The sequence below is a fragment of the Squalius cephalus genome (genome assembly GCF_949319135.1).
Source record: "Squalius cephalus genome assembly, chromosome: 13".
In the NCBI taxonomy this organism is placed as follows: domain Eukaryota; kingdom Metazoa; phylum Chordata; class Actinopteri; order Cypriniformes; family Leuciscidae; genus Squalius; species Squalius cephalus.
In genome coordinates, this window is record NC_137134.1 from 10,682,102 (window position 1) to 10,691,455 (window position 9,354).

Below are 9,354 nucleotides of genomic sequence, written 5' to 3' on the forward strand. Positions count from 1 at the left end.
GCTGGTGTAGGAAGCAGCAGAGTAGCCAAGTTAATATACTTACCTGAATGAAGTTTAAATTATGGTAGAGGGAACATATTAACAGTGGCTGATGGAACCGCCGACCAAAATTTTAAAACCGACTTGTAAGCGAAGTGGATCTTGAACTTGAAAACCAGTGTGAGGAGATTGCCTCTTGTGAACTGCAGTTTTTAAGGAACCGCCACGTGCTGTTCCCACGCATGGGTCTTGCTCTCGCGCAGCCACCAGGGTTGGTGAAATCAAAATCAACCATATGATTTTGTGTTGTTATGGTTAATCGAAACGCGGGTGAGTGAACGCCGGCGTCTGTTTTGTGAACTAATTGTGAACTCAAACATAACCGATCTTTTATACAGCAAGTATTAGGACATGATTGGATAGATGTGAAGGTAATAGGCTAAGTGATGTAGTAGTTGAGTCTTCCTGGCAGAACTTATGCTAAAGCTTTCATTTCCGGCAGTTAGACACTTTTGCAAATCTCCTGCACTCTTTTTGCAATTCTCTTTTTGCAATTCAAACAATTAAAAATTGTTCACGCTGATTTCATATGATGTGATCAAACCAACTGTATAATATGAGCCAGTTCAGAGTGTACAGGTGACACAGATGCACTGATGATATGTACAATATATGGAAATAATCTGAGAGGGAGCGGAGGAGGAGGAAGTGTAAGAGGAGGAAGAGATAATAAATGTTATGAATTTAAGACCTATTTATGCGTCTTTGTTGTTTGTGTTTGTTTGTAAATAATGTTCTGTTATGTTGAGAGTAAGAGTTTCTGTGTTACTAATAATACAACTAACTAATAATGTGACTAACTAATACAATTTTCATTGTTCTGTTAAAGACTGAAACTGAATAAAGATTGAACTACAAACCTTTTACAGACTCCGTCCACAGGAATCAGACAGATGACGCTCCACAACACCAGATACCATGGAGAAATATGACCATCATCATATCTGTCCTGCTGAATGTGCTTCTGACCATTGCATATATGTTTGTACTTGTTTTACTACAGTAAAAGTCTCATTGAACTACAAGATGACAAACTCTAGATCTACTAAATGTAGCCGGTTCACACAGAACGTGTTTTTGTCCGGTCACTTGTTTTTCTATTCCACTGCGCTACTTCTGCATTGTTTTTTTTTTTTTTTTATGTAAACACACACTAAACGTGTTTAACTGTTGCGCTCCCGTCTGTCTTCTTTTTCAGCGTCTAAAACACATGGCGTTCTAAAAATGCCTAAAAAGTTCAACTTTTAAAAAACACAAAAACTCTAGACACTTTTTTCATTCCCCTGGTCTGAATCTCACATTTTTCACAGTAAAACACACTCTCTGTGAATCAGCTCTTGGACTGTTACACTGTGTGAATTCAGTGATATTCATATTCAGTGCTGTTTCAGGAATGGTGAAGAGCTTTATTAATGCAACTGGAAAATCTGCGGCTCAAAACTGTATGTATGACCAGCTGACTGTACATTATGTCTATCATACTGTATATGTCCATTCATATATAATATGGTCCTCTTTCAGTGTGCTGAAGTTGATTTCTGCATGTGCTCCAGTAACACCAGGCCTAGTCAGGAGCAGAGCACTACGTGTATATATGTGTGTATATATGAAGAGTTCAGATGCAAAAACCTCTAAATGCCATCTGAAATTTTCTTCTAGAATGATCATTTTTATCAAGCTCGTATATATAAGTTCAATAATTTCACTTAAATGGCAATTAATAGGTAATTTTCATTGCCATTTAAGTGAAATTACTGAACGTAAATATACAAGCTTCGTAAAAATTATCATTCTAGGAAGAAATTTCAGATGGCATTTAGAGGTTTTTGCATCTGAACTCTTCATATATATATATATATATATATATATGTGTGTATATATATATATATATATATATATATATATATATATATATATGTGTATATATATATATATATATATATGTGTGTGTGTGTGTATATATATATATATATATATATATATATATTTTTTTTTTTTTTACAAAATAAAAAGTATTGTCATTATGTTTTATATATGTGAATTTTAATTTAAATGTATAATTTCCATGTATAATTTCTGTTTGCTGCTTTGTATGTAAATATGCAGTGTGTGTATGATAGTAACACTTTTTGCTGTTACTGTTTTAAGTGGAGATCTTGCTTATACATAGTAATATAATTGTTTTTTCTCTCTCTGTTATAAGTGTGCTGAGATGCTCTGCAGTAAAAGTTGCAAACCACATGGATGATGAGCTTTCTTGGGGTTGAAACAGTTTTTTTTTTATCTCTGCGACAATTTTAGTTATTCTCGATATTAAATTACACATCACATGAGTGATGTTTTACAGAGATTTGACAAAGCTTGAAGTCAAGAAAACAAATGTCAATAAATCTGGCATTTTTGGCATGCATATTAATTGTTTTTAATATTTTTGCACATAATTAAAAACAACTAACTTTTGCAGTTTTCTTTTTTTGTGGTTAACACAAGCATGGTTTTATGCAAATGAAGTGTTCCACTGGTTTGGTCACTTATGAACAACACAATCACATACACTTGTTTAAACTTTAACCAAGTGAGCATGGCACGAAACACCATGGTAACACTTTACAATTATATTTGTTAACACAAGTTAACTTCACTAGTTAACATGAACTAACAATGAAAAAAATACTTCTAGAGCATTTATTAACTTTAGTTAACTGGGCTGTTCTCAGTGTCTTGTGTCAATTTTGCTGCCAGTGAATAAGATATATATATGTATGTGTGTGTGTTTAGATTATCAAGGTGTTTTAGATTAGCTAGCTTCACTATTCTGCCCTCGTAAAAGAGTTCCCCTTCTTCTACTAGGCAGAAAGATAACTCCTTCCACAAGAAAGTTGAACTGAAGCATGGATTTATTAGCTTTTATTAGATTTAGAGAATAACCTCTGACCTTTAATAGCAGCAATCTTGTTTTACTCAGTTGATGCTAATAGTCACATGGTTAAAGCAGCTATCTTCAATCAATTCATCATCTTTGCAATCATTTATATAGTTAATTTTAAAAGAACCAAACCCAGTTCACTTAAAGTTAACCAAAAAGGGAACCAGCCGGAAAGTGACCTCAGTCCTTTTGGTTCACAATAAAGTGGACTCAAAAGAGAACCAGGTTCTTTTTTTGGTCCTCTTCAGCATTGAAGTGATCTCAGACCCTTTCTCGTTCACACCACAACCTTAAAAGAACTTCGACAAGCACAAGTGCTTGCACCCAAAATTTCATCCTGGTCATCATAGAAGGGACAGGAATGCTTAATTTCACCCACTTTGATGCATTTTGTCAGGCATTGAGTGTAAGCCCGTCTGGATCGGTCTAAAGGCGGTATCCGATAGAACGGGTGAAGGTCTCTGCGAGTTACTGTCTTTCCGCGCGGCAAAGTAATTTAATTCCATTTAAGCTTTTATCTGACTCCATTTTATAACAACCTCGAATTTAGGTTAGATTGTCAATTTGCTATTGGTCAATCATATAATAGTTTAGCAGCACATTTGATTATTCTTTTCAACTCTTTACTTATATTTTACCCGTTCATATTAGGAAGCTATGTCGCTCAGAGGTCCTCACGCTTAACGCGGGTCTCGCGTTCACAAGCTCGTCAGTTTTCATCACCAAACAGAGGTAATTACTATATACCTGAGATTGATCGCATTCAAGCTTACACAATCACATATACTTTGGTATAGCCCCCATGGAATTGCATACACTTGAATTTAACATAACGTTTACTTAAGCAGAGGTATGGCCACTACTACAGATACTGTAAGTCAACCAACATTACTTCTCTTATAATAGCTTTGGATTGGCCATGCCATGGTTTCCCACGTACACTTATCTAAAGTAACAATAACAGAGGTAAGACACCCAGATTTAGGTTGGTCAAGTGGCATGTTTACTGCCCTAAACGGAAATTCACTTCTTGTCTTTGCAAACCAAATATTAGTCATCACTAATCTGACTCAAAACTTGCGGTAACATACAAATCTGTTTAATACGGTGGCCGAGAAGGGTCACAACACATACAAACGCCACAACAACTACATATTCAGAAAACACCTCCAAATTCAGAAAACAGTTCCGTTGTGTCTTTGCAGTTTGCAGTTCGTTTCCCTATTTGCTCATGCTGTGAATATTTCCAGCGTACGTGATGTGAAATCGACGAAGTTGTTTTCTGAATATGTAGTTGTTGTGGCGTTTGTATGTGTTTTCTGAATTTGGAGGTGTTTTCTGAATATGTAGTTTTTGTGGCGTTTGAATGTGTTGTGACCCTTCTCGGCCACCGTAGTTTAATCTACTTGGGAAAACAATTTCAGAAACAAAAATAATCAGTTCAAAGATAATAAATACAAAACATCAAATGCTCTGAAATAAACAGAGAAGATGTGAACCTGATATTATGAAATACATGATGCGAAGTGTTTTGCATACACTCAGCATCACAGGCTAATTTGAGTTACAAGTCGCCCCGAGTCTCTTGTTGCAATTCATTATATACCCAGACCAAGACAGAAACTTCTTTTACATGGAAACATTTGCTAACAAGGGGAATTTGCATTCAGAGTTTACACCATTTAGAGCAGGAGGCCATTTGCCTGGAAGACGCACCGTCCTCTGTGTGCAAGTTATCTCTAAAGTTATCTTGAGTTATCTTTTGTTTTACAACTTTTGGAATGAGACCTTTGTACCAGTCGCACTGGGACACCTTTCAAATGATACCAAACATGTATAATTACTTATTGTACACATTTAACATTGCATAGGTTTTCAGTGAGTTTTAGATGAGGGGGAGAAGAGGGGGAGCAGGGGGAGATGATGAGAATGTAAAAGTGAGGTGAGAGCTGCACTGTGTGTTGCATCTCGGATGTTGCTGTTACTAAGCAAGAGAGAGTTCAAATGTTAATTCTCATGAGAGCCTTTTGCTTTATCGCTGGGTAGCCCAGACTTACTGGCACCCACCTTACAGTAGCACTGTTCTGTTATAGCCTCTTTTAGGGGTGGGCGATATGGCAAAAATATCATATCACACTTCATGATTTTATCACCATTCTTTTTTTTCTTTTTTTTATACTATTTTCCAAGTGATAGCAGTACAGGCAAACTAATTTCCCCATTTTAAAAATGTTGCCTTAAAAGATAACAAAATAATATAATTATAATTATTGTATCTTTGTTATTAAAAATAAGAACAAAGACAAACAACATAATATACAAATTTAATAAACAGTGCTTTATTTTTTTCAGCCACAGTAGGTGTAAGCTAGCCTGGATGCCAGCCGAACATAGCCCCGCCCACAAAATTTTTAGGTCGGGAAGTTCGGTCTGGACTTGATCCGTTGTGGAGCAATTATGCTCGAACCAAAGCTGTTCGGACCAATCAAATTGTCAGGGCGGGCTTTATACGATGATGGACAAATTATCAACAGTATCGTTATCATCCACGTCACCAAAGAGCACTTGGGTTGAATTTGTTTACAACAAAGATGACTGCCGCACGAGAATTCACACAGTTCACACTGACAAATAAGTCAGATAGAATAAATGCATTTTTGGCGTGCTGTCCGAGGAGAGGACAGATTATTTACTCCAAATTACTCTTTGTAATAAGGGCGGCGGCCATTTTGGCTGAGGGTTCACGGGCTGGAGCCGATGTGTGTGCTGCCCACACACACAAAATAGCCGTGGCCACTAGGATCAGCGATGCATGTTCTGGAGCTGACTCAGGCGCAGCAGCCATTTTGTCCGAAGACAAAGGCACGGCTGACATGGCGTGAAGAGTCTCTGGAGTGGTGGCCATCTTGGCAGATCGCGCTGACATCAGCGGTGGATCTGCCATGCTGGATATCATTCTTGGTCACCCAGAGACCGATCTGGCGGCAGGCCTGATGGCTGGCAAGCGGGTTTTCTCCTCACTCTCCCCAATGGTAAAGAGGGATCTATTGTGGACTACCACCCACTCTACGAAGTCCTGGAAGTTCCCCCGAGGCCCATCTCCAGAAATACACACAGAGGCTGATGTCATCATAATGGACGAAAGCTACCAAATCCAAATACCTCTGTGTGTGGGCCTCGAGGGACAGATCCCCCCTGGGAGAGGAGGAGAATTTCTACTGCTGCTAGATCCATATTTAGGCCTGTTGATCTGTCTCGGGTTGGTTCAAGAAAAGAGGATGTAGGATCCAGAGGCGGACAGAGTACACAGCTTCATTACTTGAGTAAAAGTACAGATACCCCTTGCTAAATTTTACTCAAGTACAAGTAAAAGTACTACAGTCAGATGTCTACTTAAGTAAAAGTACTGAAGTACTTGTTTTTAAAAGTACTTGAGTATCAAGAGTACAAGAGTACATTTTCTAAATATTGCATTACTACTGCCACAGTGCTTACATTGGTAAACACAGCAAACACTTGAAGTGAAAACTATCATTAGCTTGTTCAGAAAATTGAAATAGTCTGGCGAGGTGGGGCCACGGGTTGGCACATTCCCGGGATGGACCTGCTGCGTCTTCATCCATTGTTTCGTCCATGGTTTCGTCTCTTATCTAAATCTGATCATGGAGTTGACTTTGGCGGAAAGCTGAAGGTGATTGCTGATAGGCTGTCCCAATCAGTGGCGCCTGCGCAATCCAATCACGTTTGAGAGGGAAACAACAAATTGAGGGTTTCCGAGATTTTTCTTTTTTCCTTTTTTTTTTAGAAGAAGTAACGGGTACTCACGGTTATGGATAGAAATGTAGTGGAGTAAAGAGTACAATATTTGCCTCTCAAATTTACTTGAGTAAAGTCATGAGTACTCTCCAAAAATGATACTCGAGTAAAGTACAGATCCCTCAGAATTGTACTTAAGTACTGTACTCAAGTAAATGTACTCTGTTACTGTCCGGCTCTGGTAGGATCTAATCGCAGCAGTTTTTATTCACCAAACTCAAAAACCTCCAACAGGAACAAAGAAACATGTACAGAAGAAACCACCATAAACGCAACATTGTCAGACCAGGAACAGACTGAAACACAGGGCTTAAATACACAGAACAGATCATGGAAACAAGACACAGCTTGGACAAATGAACTCATAATGACCAATTAACAAGACAACAGGTGACAGGGATTACGTCAATAAAACACATGGGCAAACTGGGTGTCACAGGCAAACATAACACGAACACAAATACTAAATGTGACACACATAGACTTCACTGTAGACATTATACATTGATTCTTATTTAAGCTATTTAAGTTTTTCAGTAAAGAGCAGTGAGTTATTTTCTCTTTTGTTGTTTTATTACTTTTATTATAACTGCAAAATATAGAATGCACTGTAGCACAATAGTTCTACAGGTGACCTTCCGGAGGTGATCGGAGTACGGTTCGCTTTTGGGACCTTTTAGGGGGGTCTGAGATCACTTGGTTTGTTCACATAAGGAACTGCTCTGAGAGCGTTTGGAGGGCTCAAACGAATTAGGTGTGAAAACACCCTATGAAAACACCCGTTAAGTAAGGGATAATGTAGAGCGAGGCGGTTGTTATAGCGAATACAACCCCGACAGACTGATCAGGATCTTGAATACAACCCCGACAGAATCTTGAATCAGCCTGAAGGGGTTGTATTCGCTATAACAATCGCCTCGCTCTACATATCATCATCATCATATCAGGAGTTTATTGATTTAAAAATGATTGTATTGCTTCCGCTAAAGAAAATAGTCCGTTCCTTCTCCACGGTTAGAATCCTGCATAAATAGCAACGCTCTGTTTTTCATGGCAACAGTGTGTTATACTTAGCAGCGGTCTGTTATCAAGAAATAACAGACCGCATTCTACATTAGAATTCAACCAAGCCATGTAATAAACATAATTAAGTTTGTCTATTCACCTTAGATGATCCCTCTTTGACCACCCTGACCTCAACTTTCCTTCCTGACCTGAACTTGTCTTCTCAACCCAGCTGTTTGACTCATCCTGATGGAAGTCACTTTCCATAATCTTCAAGGTTCAGGGTGGAGGATCTCTGTGGCTCATCATGACAGTTGAAACAGTCCTTCACATGCATACTGTTTGGACATGGACTCATGTAGCTAGGGTGCCCATTTCCTAATATATGAGTTTTGAAAACATCATCTGATGAAAGCTTTTGAGCTCCGTTAAGGCATACATCTCCACCTACCACCCACCCAAGGGCCAACCTCTGTGCAATGGGAGCATTCCGTTGCATTCCTCCAGTAACTCCTTGTGTGCCTGAATGAGGTCTCTTCTGAGAAGAAGCTGAATTTTGGCCTTGGGATCTAGACATGGAATATTGGAGGCTACTGATCTTAAGTGGTTGTGGTATTGTGCTGCCTCTGGAGTTGGAATCTCTACTCTGTTGTTTGGGATGAGGTGGCATTCAATAAGTGATGGAAGAGCAAGGCCTGTCTTTTCATCAAAGGACTCCACCATAAAACCTTCATCTCTGAGCCCTTCAGCCTCTGTGACAACTGCACATGTCCTAAGTGTGTAAGGTGCTGTATTGTCTGCAACATTCAACATCTCGAAGAAGGCTGATCTTGTCAGAGATAGATTACTCTGATCATCCTTGATTGCATAAACCCTTTGTTTGTTCTGAGGTTTACCTTTTAGGTACACATTTACCAGGCAGATCTTTGAGCAGGACTTTCCACTAAGGGTGTCACGATTTCAATTTTAAATCGAAATCGATCGAAATTAATGCTGAATCTCGATCATCGAATCAAAAAATGGAATTGTCGATGCTACCACGCCCCATATGTCACGTCAGCTCGGCTTGCCTGTAATAGGTAAAACTCCTTTTCTCGAGAATATTGAAGCCTTTATTTTAAAACGCATTGCAGCTGCACAGCGAGAGCATCATAGCTCGTCTGCTATTGACTGCTCAGCGTGGCCAAAGAGCGGGCTCAGTTTTTCTCCTCAGCAGAGCAAGAACTAATAGTCGAAGTTTATTCGGAATTTTAATGTTTAATCAAAACGCCAGGGAACACCTCAAAGTCTGCAAAAGCCAGGAGAGAGGGCTGGCAAAAAGTAGCAGACAATTTAAATCCGTTAGAAGTGGCCATGTTAGATGTTTTTATCACTTATTAGCCTATATTTTTGTATTTTAATAATTGCATAATTACTTTGTGCATTGTAATGTCAGAGTCACCACACTAGAACATGGGAACAAATAAAAGTGAAGTACAAAAATATTCTACATAATGGTAATTTTTAGTTATATTATAGTCTCTTTTATAAAAGGCACTGTTAAATAAATGGTGTTCTGTTTATAAAAG